This window comes from Gossypium raimondii, chromosome 11, assembly GCF_025698545.1.
Source record: "Gossypium raimondii isolate GPD5lz chromosome 11, ASM2569854v1, whole genome shotgun sequence".
NCBI lineage: Eukaryota > Viridiplantae > Streptophyta > Magnoliopsida > Malvales > Malvaceae > Gossypium > Gossypium raimondii.
The window spans coordinates 29,542,337-29,559,046 of NC_068575.1; the positions used below are offsets into that span (position 1 = coordinate 29,542,337).

The following is a 16,710-nucleotide window of genomic DNA, read 5'->3' on the forward strand; positions in this document are numbered from 1 at the left end:
TCCTTTGTCTACACTGTTATTTTCCTATGAAAATAGGCTCAATAAGCTTTAATTCTATATCTCATCCACCCTCCAATTCATTTTCTACTATCCTTGGTGATTTTTCAAAAGCACGTCACTACTGTTGTCTCAAAACTGATTCACTACCAATTTTTACTTTTTCATGATTTCTAGGCATAATTTATCACCTAGACTTTTATAACAACAAACACCTTCATACTTAGCCATTTTAATAACTATTCATCATAAAATATTTACATATCATCTTTTGGTCATAATTTGAGAATATACAATCGAAATGACTAAGTCCCTATACATGCCATAGGTCAAAACATTTATCGTCTTAAAATACTGAATTGTGGTGGTTGATTGTGTAAACGCTCTCCGACGTCTTCAAGATCCCAACTATGATTGATAATACTATATGAAAGAAAAAGAAATAAAAGAAGTAAGCATAAAGCTTAGTAAGTTTACAAGTAAATAAATAACAACATTTATCATAAACCATCATACTCATAAATTTTCATCAAGCACTAGGATCTTTACTTTCTTCTTTACTTACTCACTTACTTATTTACTTACTTGCTTGCTTTAATAACTCACGATTATAACTTACTCTTCACTTACTGAAATTCTTTTTCTCAACTGATAACTGAGATATTTTCAATCCTTTATAACTCACCTGAATCTAGTTATCATGCTTTTGCTTGAACTTTCTTGTAACTTAATTCATTTTCTAGCCCCTTGAATCACTTGGAATAATAAGGATACTAGGGTCTCTTGTCTGAATATAACATGCCAAAGCTATGTCCCAGACATAGTCTTACATGGGATGTTTCCTGTACTGCTAATGCCATATCCCAGATATGGTCTTACATGGGGTTCTCATATCGGTGCCCATGCCATGTCCCTGACATGGTCTTACGGGAGACCTCTCATCTCGTTGCCAACGCCATGTTCCAGAAAAGGTCTTACATGGGACCTCTAATTGTCTCAATGATGCCAATGCCATGTCCCAGACATGGTCTTAAATGGGATCTCATCACCCAAATTTCATAACATTTGTATCCGATACATTCCAAAAGTTTCAACGGGATTTTTTAATACTAATTCTCTATCGTATCATACTTGAGTCAACATTAAAGAAATTCATGAAATAAATATATAATCGCTGGAAAATAACAGCATTAATAATAATTATCAAAATACTGCATTTATTTACCGTAAAATTACCTCGGTACAAAATTTGACCAAATCTAGCAACTTAGTCCTCTATCTTTTTCTTTCCCCGATCTAATTCTGAATTTCATTCTTCTTGATTATGAGCTTGAGAAAGTGAAGAAATCCTAGCGATGACTTCCTTCAAGTTTTGGCAACAAGCAAGGATGATGAACACAATTTTTACATCTTTTTCCCTTTTAATTCTATTTAATTACTAAATGACTAAAATGCTCTTACTTAAAAAAAATCCTATTTCACTTATCTCATGTTCAATTTTTTCCATCACTAACTAATGGTCTAATTACCATATAAGGACCCCTAATTTATAGTTCCATAACTATTAAATACGTTTAACATATAAAACTCAACTTTTGTACTTTTTACAATTTAGTCCTTTTGACTAAATTGAGTGCCAAACGTCAAAATTTTTGAACAAAATTTTCACAAAATCATTTCGTGAAATTGTAGACCATAAAAATATAAGAAAAATAAATTTTTCCTCATCGGATTTGTGGTCCCGAAACCACTGTTCCGAGTAGGCCCAAAATTGGGATGTTACAATGATCGAGTGTAGTAAAAGCATTCTTTATTTTGAAACAATTCTATTGTGCGTAGACAACATAAGTCGACTCCTACCGTACTTTACCAATAGGTTTCAACAAATCCTTATAAATAATATAACATTATTGACTATACACAATCCATCGTGTTCCTTCAATACATAAATCATCCAATATCTGGGCTAAACCCTCAGCAACGATACTTTCAGCAAACAGTGTGTGTTCGTCTTGGACACCTGAAAGACCAAATTGTGCATTAATATGGTCATCACAAAAGGAACAAAAGTGCCCTTTACATATATAAAAGGGAAATCTGGAGAATTGGCATGGGCATAAAATTCTCGAACAATTTTACCTAAAACGTCCTTGGGGTGCAAACAGAAAATGTTTCACCCATGCTTTTCTACTATGGAGGATACAAATTAATCGTATCCCATGTATGGTTCACCTTTAAACAAGAACCCTTGCTCAAAACAAAAAAGGCACTTCGCGATGTTGTTATTGTATCTCGTGGCTGTGACACTGTTAAAGAATGTCTTTGACTGAGTAGCACCAGCCCTTGATGGTTCAACAGTTTTGGAGGCAGTTTTGATGCTAGCCATTGGGGAAAACTGTAGAAATATTGGAGAACGTAGTGGAAGAAAAGATAAGAGAGATTGAAGAGAAAGAGTAATGAAAATGAAAACTTTAGGAGAAACTTAAGAGATGTGAGCAGTTGAGAAGAGGAAAATAAGGGAGATAGTGATGAAAGTTTAGTAAAAATGAAACATGCTAGGGAAGTTGCGTGACATGGAGGAGGAAAGAAGAAAATTAAGAGGATTTTGAGGGGGAAATGTGAAGTGCCCTAATCCTTAAACTAAAATTTTAACTTGTCTTCCATGGGATCTCCAAGTAACAAAATGGACCCAGCTAAAAAAAATGCAATTCTCCCATTGGACTTATCTGCCCAGTCATCTTCATTTTATCCATTTACCCAATTTGCCACAATGCTACAACAAGCGCCTCTTGATATCACAACTGCTCAATTCACATTTTTTATTCTATCTCTGGAAATCATATAAAACACTATTCAAAAATAAAAACAGAAATGAAAATAGTATTAAATAAGTACTAAAAATAAAATTAAAGTAAAGAAATTAAAGAAAAAAAGATAAAAGAAATTGTTAGCTCAAACATCTCGGAGGTTAGTGGAGTGCTTGTCTCGATCCACATGGGCAGCCTAGTAGTGCTTTCAGCGTTACTTATTAACTTTAAATGTGACCCCCATTTTTAAGTCTTTGATAATAATAGCTCAATGAGAATACACTTGGGCTACTTCAAAAGGACCTGACCAGTGAGATTTTAATTTACCAGGAAAAATTTTATCCTAGAGTTGAATAACAACACCTATTTTCCTAGCTTAAATAGCCGCGACATGATTCTTTTATCGTGCCAACGCTTGGTTTTTTCCTTGTACAGCTTAGCATTCTCATATGCTTGTGCTTAGAACTCCTCCATTTCATTCAAATTTAACAACCTCTTATGGCTAGTAGCGCCTTAATCCATGCTCATCTTCTTAATAGCCCAAAATGCTTTGTGCTCAAGTTAAAGAGAAAGGTGACATGGCTTGCCATAGACAAGCTTAAAGGGTGACATCCCCAACGGAGTTTTGTATGCGGTACGATACACCCATAAAGCTTTATCCAATTGGTAGACCAGTCCTTACGAGTAGGGTTATCCACTTTCTCTAAATTTTTTATTTTCTCTGTTAGAAATTTTAGCTTCTCCATTTTTTCGGGGGTGATATGTTCTGACAATCTTATGTTTCACCCCATATCGATGCAAAGCATTTGCTACCAACTTGCAATCAAAATGAGACCCCCCATCACTAATAATGACTCTAGGTGTACCGAATCTTGTAAAAATGCTCTTCTGTAAAAACTTTATCACTGGCCTTGCATCATTAGTAGGGAGGGCAACCACCTCAACCCACTTAGAGATATAGCCCACTGCTAACAGTATGTACAATTTGCCTATTGACGGTGGAAATGGACCCATAAAGTCTATTCCCCATACATCAAATAACTCAATGTCCAGTATCCTTTGCAAGGGCATTTTGTGTATCCTAGATAGATTTCCTGTTCTCTGACAACGGTCGTATGACTGATAGAGTTCATGAGCAGCATTGAATAGACTTGGCCAATAAAATCCTGATTAAGTACTTTGGCAATAGTTTTCATCCCTCCAAAATGTCCTCCATACGGAGATGAATGATAATGCTGTAGAATGCTATGTATTTCATCATCAGGAACACATTTCCTAATTATTTGATGAGCACAATGTTTAAACACGAAAGGTTCATCCCAATAATAGTGCTTGGCATCATGAAAAAAATTTCGTCTTTTTTGAATGTTAAGATCGGGTGGCCAAACACCACTCACTAAATAGTTCACTATGTTGGCATACCAAGGTAATGCCGTGACAACTAACAGTTGTTCATCTGGAAATTCTTCTTTCATAAGTGTGTGATGATCATCTTCACTTCCATATTCTAATCTTGACAAGTGATCAGCCACTTGATTCTCAGTCCCTTTTCGATCTCTAATTTCCAAGTCAAGCTCCTGCTGCAAAAGTATCCACCTATTCAACCGCTTAGCATCCATTTTTCTCATTAGATACTTAATAGGAGAGTGATTTGTGTAGGTTATGACTTTTATACAAACTAGATAAGAATGAAATTTATCGAACGCAAACACCGCAACCAATAACTCTTTTTCCGTGCTGGTGTAGTTAAGCTGCGCTTCTGATAAAGTTTTACTAGCATAATATATTGCTCGTAGTGTTTTGTCTTTTCTTTGACCCAACATGGCTCGCATAGCATAATCACTAGCATTACGCATGAGTTCAAAAGGCAGTTTCCATTCTGGAGCTACTGCAATTGGTGTTGCTATAAGTTTTTGCTTTAACTCTACAAAGGCTACCAAACAATGTTAAACAAAATTGAAAGGTCTATTCTGCTCGAACAAAGTGCACAAGGGTTTAGATATCATCGAAAAATCCTTAATAAATCTTCTATAAAAACTTGCATGACCTACAAAACTTCTAATACCCTTGACACTGGTGGGAGCTGGTAATTTTTCTATCACTTCAATTTTTGCTCTGTCCACTTCAATTCCTCTTTGTGAAATCTTTTGCCCTAGGACAATTCCTTCATGAACCATGAAGTGACATTTTTCCCAATTTCAAACAAGATTGATTTCTTCACAATGGCACAAAACCAACTTTAGATTTTTGAAACAATCCTCAAAATCATTCCCGAACACAGAAAAACCATCCATGAAGACTTCAATAAAATTTTCCACCATGTTAGAGAATATTGGCATCATAAAATGTTGAAAAGTTATCGAGGCATTTCATAACCCAAAGGACATCTGTCTGAACGCAAAAGTACCATATGGACATGTGAAAGTTATATTCTCTTGGTGATTGGGGGCTATCGCAATCTGATTATATCCTGAATAACCATTTAAAAAATAGTAGAAAGTGTTACCAACTAATCTATCCAACATCTGATCAATGAATGGTAGGGGAAAATGGTCTTTCCTAGTTGCCGTGTTAAGCTTGCGGTAATCCATACATACTCTCCATCCTGTGAAAGTGCAAGTTGTATGAGCTCATTGTTATCATTACTTACCACTGTGACCCCTCCTTTCTTGGGTGCACATTGTACATGACTCACCCATAAACTGCTTGAAATCGGTAAATGATCCCAACATCAAGCCACTTAATAATCTCTTTCTTGATAACTTTTTTCATGATTGATTCAGTCTTCACTGTTGCTCAATAGAATTGGTAGGGCAATCCCCAACAAAATTTTATGCATGCAGAATGCAAAGCTAATTCTCTTTATATTAGCCAGGGTCCATCCCAATGCCTTTTCAAATCGTCGAAGAACTTCTAACAAACTTGCCTCTTGCTCAGGTGTCAACTTCGTAGAAATTGCTACCGGTAAAGTACTGTTGTCGCCCAAATATGCATACATCAAATGCAGTAGAAAAAATTTTAACTTTAGTGTAGGAGATTCCTCTATAGAAGGTTTAGGAGGATTGAAAGATCGATTTCCTAAACCCATGGATTCAAACTTCTTCCCTAGTCTATCCACTTCTGCTTGGCTTCCAATAATTCACCAAATTCTTCAAAACTTACTGTATCACTCTACTCAAGTGAGTCTTCGTCAGTATCAGAATTACTATGGCAAAATTTGGTGAACTCCTTAAATGTTGTTTCTATCAACCCAATGGTGTGGCATTCATCATTAACATTAGCACATTTCAAATAATTAAATACGTTGAAGGTAACCTGCTGACCATTTACCTTCATGGTTAGCTCACCTTTTTGTACATCAATTAAAGTCCTACTAGTAGTAAGAAAAGGTCTTCCAAGAATAATTGGCACATCTTGGTCAGCTTCACATTCTAAAATAAGGAAATTCGCATGAAATATAAATTATCTACTCTTACCAACACATATTCAATTTTACCTTCTGGATGCACGTAGGATCGATCAGCCAGTTTGAACATAACTATAGTAGGTCTAGCTTTTCCAATTCCTAGCTTCCTGAAAATAGGCATAGGCGTTAGATTTATACTGGCTCCTAGATCACATAACGCCTTACCAACATAATGATTTCTAATTGAACAAAGGATAGTCAAACTCCCTAGGTCCTTTAACTTTGGAGGTAATTTATCTGTCAACATTACTGTGCACCCTTAAGTGAGAGCTACAGTCTTAAATCCTCCCAATCTGTGCTTTTTTGACAATATATCTATAATAAAAATCACATAATTGGGCATTTGCTCCAAAGCTTCAACTAGTGGTATGTTGATGTGGCGTTGCTTCAATACATCCAAAAAACTTTTGAACTGAATGTCCTACTTAGAATTATGAAATCGATGAGGAAAAGGTAAATGTGGTTGTCCTTTAGGTTGCTGATATTGTTTTGCTATGGCATTTTTGTTGACAACATGATCTAATTCTGCCATCACATTTTGTTGCTTACCCTTTTTAGGTTCAATATGTTTTTCAGATGACTCTAGGATCTTTACCTGGTTGTTATTCGAGTTATCCTCTCCTGCCGTGGCATGTTAAGCAACATCATCAAGCTGAGTTCCACTTCTAAGAGTGATGGCCTTGCACTGTTCCTTCCCTTGTGTTCTTGAATTCTCGGTAAAGCATCTAGCCATGCTCTCACACGATCTCTTAAAGAATACAGAAGTAGTTTAAGCCGTAGAGCATCTTCAGGAACACCCTATTGTCTAAACAAGACATAGGCCTCTAGAAAAAGTCTTAAATGCAGTATTCAATCTTCAGTGGGTAATCCACTAAACTGTCCTACTATTTGTAACATCAAAAACATTACTTGTTTCAGCTCAAAATTCTAAGCTTGTATGTGCGGTCTGACTATTTTGGATTCAAATCCTCTAAAATTGGAACAACGTGCTCTTGGATTGTCTGTTTCGATCATCTATCACCGTATGAACATGAGGATTAGCGTCCTAACCATTCAAATTATCATTGATACTAGCTACCACCCTATGAACATGAGGATTAACTTTTTGACTATTCGGATTATCATAGAGACTAGGATCATTCCCATTCCTAGCCATTTTTCATAGTTCTTTCCTCCTTCTTCATAAAGTTCTTTCAATATCTTGGTCAAAATGACATTTGTTATTAACAGGAATGCCTCTTCTCATGCACTGATGAAAAACATGTAGAAATTAAAGTAAACTAAGTTAAATAAAACTTAATACAATTATGTAAAATAACCAAACCAAATTACACTGGTTTGCCGTTTCTCGGCAACGGTGCCAAAAACTTGTTGTGCGTGAAATGAAATGCAAAATGTGCAAGTATATACGTCAAATCAAGTAATAAAGTGATAAGTGAGATCGTTTCCACATGGATCAGATTAGGTATAAAAGTGGTCAATTTATTATAATAAATTATGACTAATGCTATGGCAAAACCAAGTTATGTACATAGTGGTAAATTAAAATAGTAAGGATGTGTGCGAAATGTATACTGACTAATACTGGTAAATGCTAAGGCAAAGTAAGAGTAAAAGTGCAATGTCAGTTAAGAGAATAACTACGTGAATAATATGCGAGCAAATAAATAACTAAGAATGCTATGGAAAAGATACAACAACAAAGGATTAAGGGATTACTAAGAATCTACCCTTAGTTTCAGTAATGCCTTAGCAAAATTATACTCAATCTACTACTAAAGTGACCTAAAGTGACCTACTTTTTTCGAGATCAAAATCTCAAGTTACTTGACCTGTGTCTATAGGCCTTAGCACGACAACCTGCACTGTTTTATCTTCGTTCTATGTAAACGTTGTTGTATGTCTAAATTCTGCTGTAAGTATTCAATCAAATATCGACTTGTATCATTCAATTTTAGTCTAATTAATCTAATCTTTTCAGAATTAGATTCAGTTTATGGGCATACTGCACACTCATCTATGTCTAGAGAATGTACACATACAATTGGGAAATAAAAATAATTGAATGAAACAGTAGATTAAATTAAATATATGCTTTAACCATTAAAGAAAATAAAAGTCTCATCATGTAATCCCAGCCCTATGAGATATAACTCATGGGTTGGTAATTAAAATTCAAGTTCAAATTAACACCCAACATCATTTCGATCAAATCAATTCACGGGATAACATCATACAAAATAATAGAAGAACTTAGGAAGATGTTTGTCGCCAAACTAATCCACAATCTAGCAGCATAGTGTCCTATGGTGGTTGAAAGGGATTGCCTCTGAATCTCCACTTTCTATCTCTACTCAGCCACTACCATCTATTGCTGCCTCTGGATCTTCATTTTCCATCTCTAGTCAGTCACTACCCTCTATTGTTGCCTCAGGATATCCACACCCTTTAAGGTTTTCTCTTGGCTATTTATAAGCTTTTCTTCCTATGGTAACTCCAATAGCCTACAATATCTTCTCCTCTTTTCTAGGTGGAATTTTTTGGTACTAGGTTTGGGTTGAAACTGGTATGCATTGAGTGTTGACTCGGTCATCTCCCTGAAATTTCCACGACATTTTCGTTGGCAAATTTGTCCAAATTTTTTCCACGACAAACCTTCATTCTTTTATTTTTTTCTCTACATCCTACACATGCCAAAACACCAAACACAACCCTTCCACATGCAATTAAAAGTATCTATCATGAAAACACAGTTCAAGCTCTTAATGCAATGATAAAAATGCTAATGAAATGTCCCAAAATGCAACTAAATGTACCCAAGTACAAGCAATTAGCTAGGTCTAAAGGCAAGAAATATAACTCTTTCCAAGAGTTATCAGTCGCAACAACGGTACACTGCCACAGATGTCACGACATTGTTGTAATTTTTCTGCAGGGTTGACCTAACTAAATTACGCAACCTGACGGCTAAAACTTAGTTTTACTTGACTTTTACCATTTAAAAAACCTGTTCTTAACCCTAATACCCCTTATAAACATACTTAATATATCCTTAATCTCTTAATCCTCTCAAATCTCCCAAAACTTTTCAAACCTAAAATACTAAATCCAAAACTCCTTGTAACTAGTAAGAATCCCTTATCATTCAAGATCTTTCGGTGTAGCAAGCGAGGGGAGCACACAAAGGAACCATTTACCAATGCAAATGACAAGGACTTCAAGATTTCTTCGAGGTGACGGGTTCCTAACTCAAACTTTTTATTGTTTTATTTGATATTGCATGATTTGGTTCTTTGTTTAAATATGCCTCCTGGAAAAGTGAGAAGAACCAATGAACTTGAACCATCGACGGGTCCAAACCCCTTAATTTTGCAAACTCAGATATTGGAAAATATTTTATTGAACTAAAAGGGAAAACCTTTATCCAAGAAAAGGGATTTGACCCGTTGATGATCCTATGTAAGGAAATATGACCTTTAGTAAGATATCATAGGTGGGAACATTTTTGGATGATCCGGAAAGAGAATGCTGTGGTCCCTATTATTCAGGAGTTTTATGCATCTTTATGGGACCAAGAGTCTAGAAATATTGAAGGCCATATTTGGGATATGGTACTTCTGCGGGGGAAGAAAGTGCGAGTATCCCTTCAAATTATTTGCAGCATTTATAATGTTCTATACTATGACAATGATTTTATTGATGAAATTGATCTACAATATTTCTGAGATATAGATATGGATAGTATTATAAACTTTTTCCCTGGAGAGATGGGTGAATGGAAATATCAGGCAGGTACCAATATCACAGTATCTTTTCAGCAAGTAATTATGTTTCTTGAGCCTAAGATGTGGATTCAATTTGTGTGCACACAAGTAGTACGTACTTTAAATGTTTCTAACATTAATACTTTTAGAGAAGTTTTACTCTATGCTATTTTGCAGAAAAAGCAGGCCCGCATCGATAAATGGATCCACCAAAACATGAAGAGATGCATTAGTGGACAGAAGGTGGGGGTTTTCTTTCCCCATCTAGTGATGGGTTTATGCAAAAAGGCGAGTGTACCTATGACATCCACTGAGAAGTCAATGAAACCTTCTAAAAGTATCATCAGAGACACCTTATTCTAACAATACAATAAGTTGTGAGCCAAAAAAATAAAAGATTGTAACAAGTGAAAACTACACAGGCTTCATCCTAGAGGTTGACATAAACTCAACAAGAAGTTAGTGAGAGTAGTCATCCAAGACTAGATTGGATGATTCAGTGGATGTAAGAATCGAGACCATTCTTTCAAGAATTTGATAGGGGAAACAACATCTAGGTCCCCAATTATACACCTGACATGTTTAGGCCAACAAATATGGAACAAGAAGAAGATGGACAAGATAGCGAGGAGGATGATGGAAGGAAGGAGATTGATTTTGAAGAGGATGTTTGAACATTTTTTTTGGGAAAACTTTTATTAATTTTTAGGTACTTTTAATTTTAACCTTGTAGAAGTATGACTAATAGTAATTTTTTTTCTTTTTTATTACATTTTTTATGTTTTCTACGTAGGAACACAACACGAAGGAGACACAAACAATTTGAGTTTAACACGATCGAAGGAGAAAGCACCCACAAATAACAGTTGGAGCGACCACGATCAATCGGGTAACTTCTTTCCTTATTGATCTACTGTAATTTAGTGTAGTAGATTAAACTAGTTTTTCACACTTAAGGAGCTTGAATACAAGCATTTTAATTACATTTTAGTTAAGTTTCTTTATTTTTACTTACATTCAATAAAATGTGCAAATTGAGACTTTTATTTACCTTAAGGGCCGAATGAGGCCTAAGAGAGAGCTAACGTACTTTGTGAGTGTGCATGAGACCATTAGAATGCATTTTAGTTTGATACTAGATGCTATGTCATAACAGGGGAGGTTTGATGTCGCAACATATGGAACAAAATAAAGAAAACTCACCTCTGCCTTCGATGTCGCGACAGAAGCTGAGGGTGTCACGATATACCATTGAAGATGGCTACAAAGGAGCATACTGGTTGCTATGTCGCGACACAGGTCCTAGTGTGTCGCAACATCGACTCTATGACAGAAATGAAACACGAAGCAGGGGCATTTTTGTCTGCCCAATCAAAATTTAAAGCTCGGGAACCTCAACTAACCTAGGGTTAAGGACGATAGTCATCTGAAGGCTATAAATAGGCTCATTTGTCACTTGTTAGGGGACACCATTCCATTAACCTAGATTCTCTCTTTAGATTTAATTTCGTTTTCTTTCTTTCTTAGGTTTTGTAGAGTTTAGTTTATTTGTTAGCTATTTTCTTTCAAGAGATTTGATTTGTGAAGACGATCAACTACTATGGATTCGTGTTATTATTTATATAAATCAGGATTTTCTTAAACTCTCCACTTCGATTCATTCACCATGTTTTATTCTTCTATTTATTCCATATTGTCTATGAAAGCCACGAGGAACTAATCCTTCTATGGGGGATTAGCGGGTGGAGGCACATTCTTTTAACTATTTTGTAGGGTTACTCAACGGATCAACTATTTGGGGAAGGAAGAGCCTGAAACAAACCCTAGGCTTGACAATCCCAGGAAGTCATCAAAGTTGAAATTAACCCAAAATTGGCATTGCCCATACGTGAACACCTTCACCCAAGCCAGTCTCGATTGTGAGGTCGGAAGATAAGTAGTCTTGACTAACTCGTTATGTTAGTGGAAGATCGAAAGGGCCTGCTAAGGTAACAACTAGTTGGTTGACGAGGAACTCAAAATGACAGTTGATTGGGATTGCTGAAGCAAGCTAATCACCCATCATCAGATTTGAGTCTTTCTACTTTTTCTATCTCTTGAAATATAGTTTTCTTTTATGTTATTTTGTTCTATTATTAGTATTATAAAAATCTTTACAAATCACTTATTTACATTTTCATACTATAACTTAATTAAAATATTAATTTGTTCTTTTAGTGTGTAGGTTAAAATTGATCCAGTCTTCGCCTCTTTTGGGTACGATCCCAAGAGTACTCACCGACTCCGTTGTAAAATTATATTACAACTAAACTTGTATACTTGCGGATACCACCATGTAATTTTATATTTTATTGTAGTATTCACACTTTAGACATTAGTATGTTCGGAGGCAGTTTAGTTGTTTTCGCCGTTGCCGAGGAGGCAACATCACCAGGTTAATTTTATTTTTTGCTCTTTAAAGGAATAATTAAGAAATTTGTAGGTTATAGAATCGACTTTATTCCATTTATTTTTACTAATCTCCTCTTTCTTGGTTTAGTATATGACTCGCACTAGGGGCACACCTACTGTAGCATATACAGATCTAGAGAGAATAATCTGAAGAAATCACCGAATCAATAGCAGCAATAGATGCAAGATCCACCAGCACCAGCTGCAGGTAACGTACCACTTGAAAATTCACTATTTGACGATGCTGAAAATAATGCCCTAGGAAACCTACCAGCACAACAGCTTCCTGTAAACAATCAAATGTAGCTCAAACAGAGTTATATCAACAATTTCAAGATAACAGGGAAATTTAAAATTATGAGTTTCGAAATTGCAAACACACAAAAATCACATATGTCCAAAAGTTAATGAACCTAGAGCTCTGATACCACCAAATGTAACATCCCATACCCAGCCTGGTCACCAAGCTCGAATATCAATGTGCCATACCACCGTCTCATGTCAAATACAAGTAAAAGCTCATTCTCAACAAAATGTCTTCCATTTTAACATTCATATAAGTTTTATGACGAACACATGATGATTATTAATAGGACATGTTAATTATTGTTCAAATGAGCTTATAACATCAAATAATCATGTGGTATGTATCAATACTATGCATGCGGTATCGATAATTCTCTCAAGTGGTATCATACCGCATGGAAAATTGGTACCAAAATAGCTTAATAATTCTCAATCAAAAACCCAACTATCAGAAAATATCAGTACCACTAAACAAGAATCGATAATTTCACCCCGAGTATTGATACTCAGGACAAGGTATCTATACCAATTAGCAAGATCGACTTCCTGCACTTAAAAATTTTTAGAGGTATCATTTTTAACATGCGAATATGGATACCTCCGCTCTAGACCAGAAAAATACAACATATGTGAGCATTCCAATCATCTATACTTATACCGAAACAACATGCAATGATTATAACTCCTAAAAATAATCATAACGATTATATAATCAGTTTTAAATGTCGAATCATATCTGTACGATTAATCAAGCACCAAGTCTCATAAATATTAAAAGTATTAACTCTAAAGTAACCACCATAATAACATAGCAAATATCAAGATATGTCCATCACATTGCCTTATTCCCCAAAACATAATCAATAATTAAACACCTACTAAAAGAGAAGACTTGCTAGGATCACCTATCGGAAACCACTTGTTCACACCGGGTCCCTACTAATCTGCAAGGGTTTCAAAGAAGTGGGTGAGCTTAACAAGCTCAGTGAATTCTCAGAGTAACGACAACGTACACACAATATCAAAGGTCAATCAAGAGTGTACTACAATACATTTACAACCACATTCCATTCGAGTTAGAATTACATGTTCATGCTTCATTTATTCATTTAACATATTATTCACAATTAAAAGCGTCCATCTTTTGTCGTACTATCATGACATATAAGATCATGTTTAAACGATGAATTCGCATAGCAACCACATCCTCATTTAGGCATACATCACATTACACTTATAAACATTTGATGATAATTTGACACTTGAGGCTATGAAACATAAAGTGAGATCTACCATCAGTTACCAAATACATGGATCTCCAACACACCAAATAGATCCATAGAGTCAAACATGACCCATAAATGAAGCATAAAGCTAAAACTCTCCAACACACCAAACATATCTTATTGAATGGAGCTTAACTCCAATTCCCTTATCTCTCCAAACATGTCCCAAGGCCTCAATGCCCAAATTTCTTAACTCATATAGGTGAGTACTCACGATCCTATGGCATGCCAACTATATCAAACAATCTCAGAAGATCATAAGGCAAAAGTATCCACATCATAATTACACTTTGTTAATTAAAGATTTAATGCACATCATCTCTGTTCATATTCGTCTATTCACATGACAAACTTATACTCAATGCGTGCTTATTGGATTGACATTTAATTGCACTTAAATTTCCACAATAATGCTCGTTGAGCCATCGTATATCCATCAACAAATGAGTGCATTAAAATCAGTTTATCACATACAAAAACCTATTACATTAGCATCATATTCCACAATGCAACACATACATACTTACCGGCTTTTGTACACCTCCACTGCACATCTTTGTACGCTAACACAACATCAATATTAGCATTCGACATATTCAATATACCCTCAATACAATACAATTCACAATATTGCATCATAATAATCAATTTATAGTTATTCAAATATTCGCATAATTTGCCAAAAATAAAAAAAGGAAAATAGAAAGCTTACACTCAGAACTTAGGGTAGAGGTTTAGACCATTTTTAAGCTCGCAATCAACATTAAGAATCATGTCTACAAGTAGCAATTCCAAACACTCACCAATTATGCTTTCGTCGAAAAGTCGAAAGCTTAGACAAGCTTTTCTTTGCATTTGTCTTTACTCGTTGAAGGTCCTATTGACTCTAACGATTCATCAAGATAAACCACACAAATGTTCAATAAAATTTAGTCAATAACTTACCTAAAGCAGTCACAAATGTAAGCCTAAGCTACGTTATCTTCTAACCGAAACCTTTGACATGGAAAAATTTAAATTCAAATATCTCAACCTACACTTAATCTTTTCGCACGAAACAAATTCTGTTCATTTACATAATCATCTATGACTATTTACCAACCTTTAAACTACACAAAATTACACAGTTGAAGGTATTAAAATTTTCGACATGTTTATGGAAATTTTCACGAAAATTCATTAAATCCTTAACAAAAATTTAAAGTAAATTTATAAACCTCTTACTCATGTCAAAACTAATTGAAAAACACTTTGAAACCACGCTTTTACTCAAAATCCTAAAATTCTCCATTAACAACCCAATTTTTTGTTTTTATTTAAAACATGTGATTTAATAGCTAATAATTTTGTTTTTAAAGACTAGATAACATTAAAAACTCATAAAGAATTGAATCGTTACCTTTGATGACAATAAACTGAGGGTTTGATTGAAAACACGAAAAACCCACAAGCTTGACAATGGAGGAAACTATGGTGTTTTGGGTGCTTTTCTTGGTTTTTATAGAGATTTATAACTTAAGAGAAGATATAAATCAAAAGGAATTAGGATTTGGAGTTCAAAAGTGATTGAAATAGTAAGAGAGAATCAAGGAATGACAAACAGAAATTTTGAGTAGTTTTTACGTGAAATAACTTAGAGAAGAGGTTTCTTAGCTTGAATTTTGAAATCTGGTAAATTACTTTATAAAAACTCTCAATTTTGACACTTTTAAAAATAAGTCCTAATTTCAAAATAAAAGGTATTTAAAACTCATTTTTAGAAATTGATTTAATTTTCTAAAAATCATAATTAAAAATATTACTGGTATGCCATGTTAAAAAATTCTGAACACTCTAAGGCTAAAATTCCTAAAATACGCCTAAAACTCTTAGGCCCTATTTTGGGGTGTTACAATTCAATGGCTTGGAACGAAAGAACTTTAAGGGATTTTGCCGTACTAAGTCTAGATATGGTTCAAGAAATTATAGAAAGGCCGGTGATTACAACTACTAATTTCAAGATAAAATTGGCTATGATTCAAATGATCCAGAACAATCTGCAGTTTAGGGGCACTATGACAGATGACCCTAATGAACATTTAAAACATTTTCTTCAACTATGTGATACTTTTAAGTATAACGGGGTCACTGATGGCATTATTGGTCTTCGGTTGTTCCCCTTCTCGTTGATTGATAACGCTTTTTATTGGGTAGACTCGCAAGCACCAGGATCTGTCACGACATTGGATGAACTCACTGGAAAGTTTTGACAAAAGTTTTCCCAATCAGTAAGGCAGTGCAATTAAGAAAGGAGATTGTTGTTATTCAATAGATGGAGGTAGAAAGTTTTTATGAGGTATGGGAACGGTTCAAAATGTTGATTAAAAAATGCCCGCACCACGAATTCTTGAGTGGATGCGACTGTAGACATTTTATAACGGGTAAGATGCAAATGCACGATTTGGATTAGACGAAGAAACAAGAGGATCCGTTATGAACAAAACGTACGAGGATGCGTACGAAATCACTGAAAACATGGTATTAAAATCCTAATAATGGCCAATTGAACTCTTCACATATGACGAGAAACCTACTATGGTAAAAGCCATCCAGGAGGATGATAAGTATCAGCAAATAGTGGACAGACTTAACCG

General features: G+C 35.0%; 1 non-coding gene across 1 annotated transcript; it reads right to left on the minus strand.

Moving 5' to 3' along the window:
* Window positions 1-16,356: 16,356 nt before the first annotated feature.
* Window positions 16,357-16,462, minus strand: LOC128035009 (small nucleolar RNA R71). The gene has a single exon (XR_008191413.1). It is a non-coding gene; the product is annotated as a small nucleolar RNA R71 (small nucleolar RNA).
* Between the last annotated feature and the right edge of the window lie 248 nt (window positions 16,463-16,710).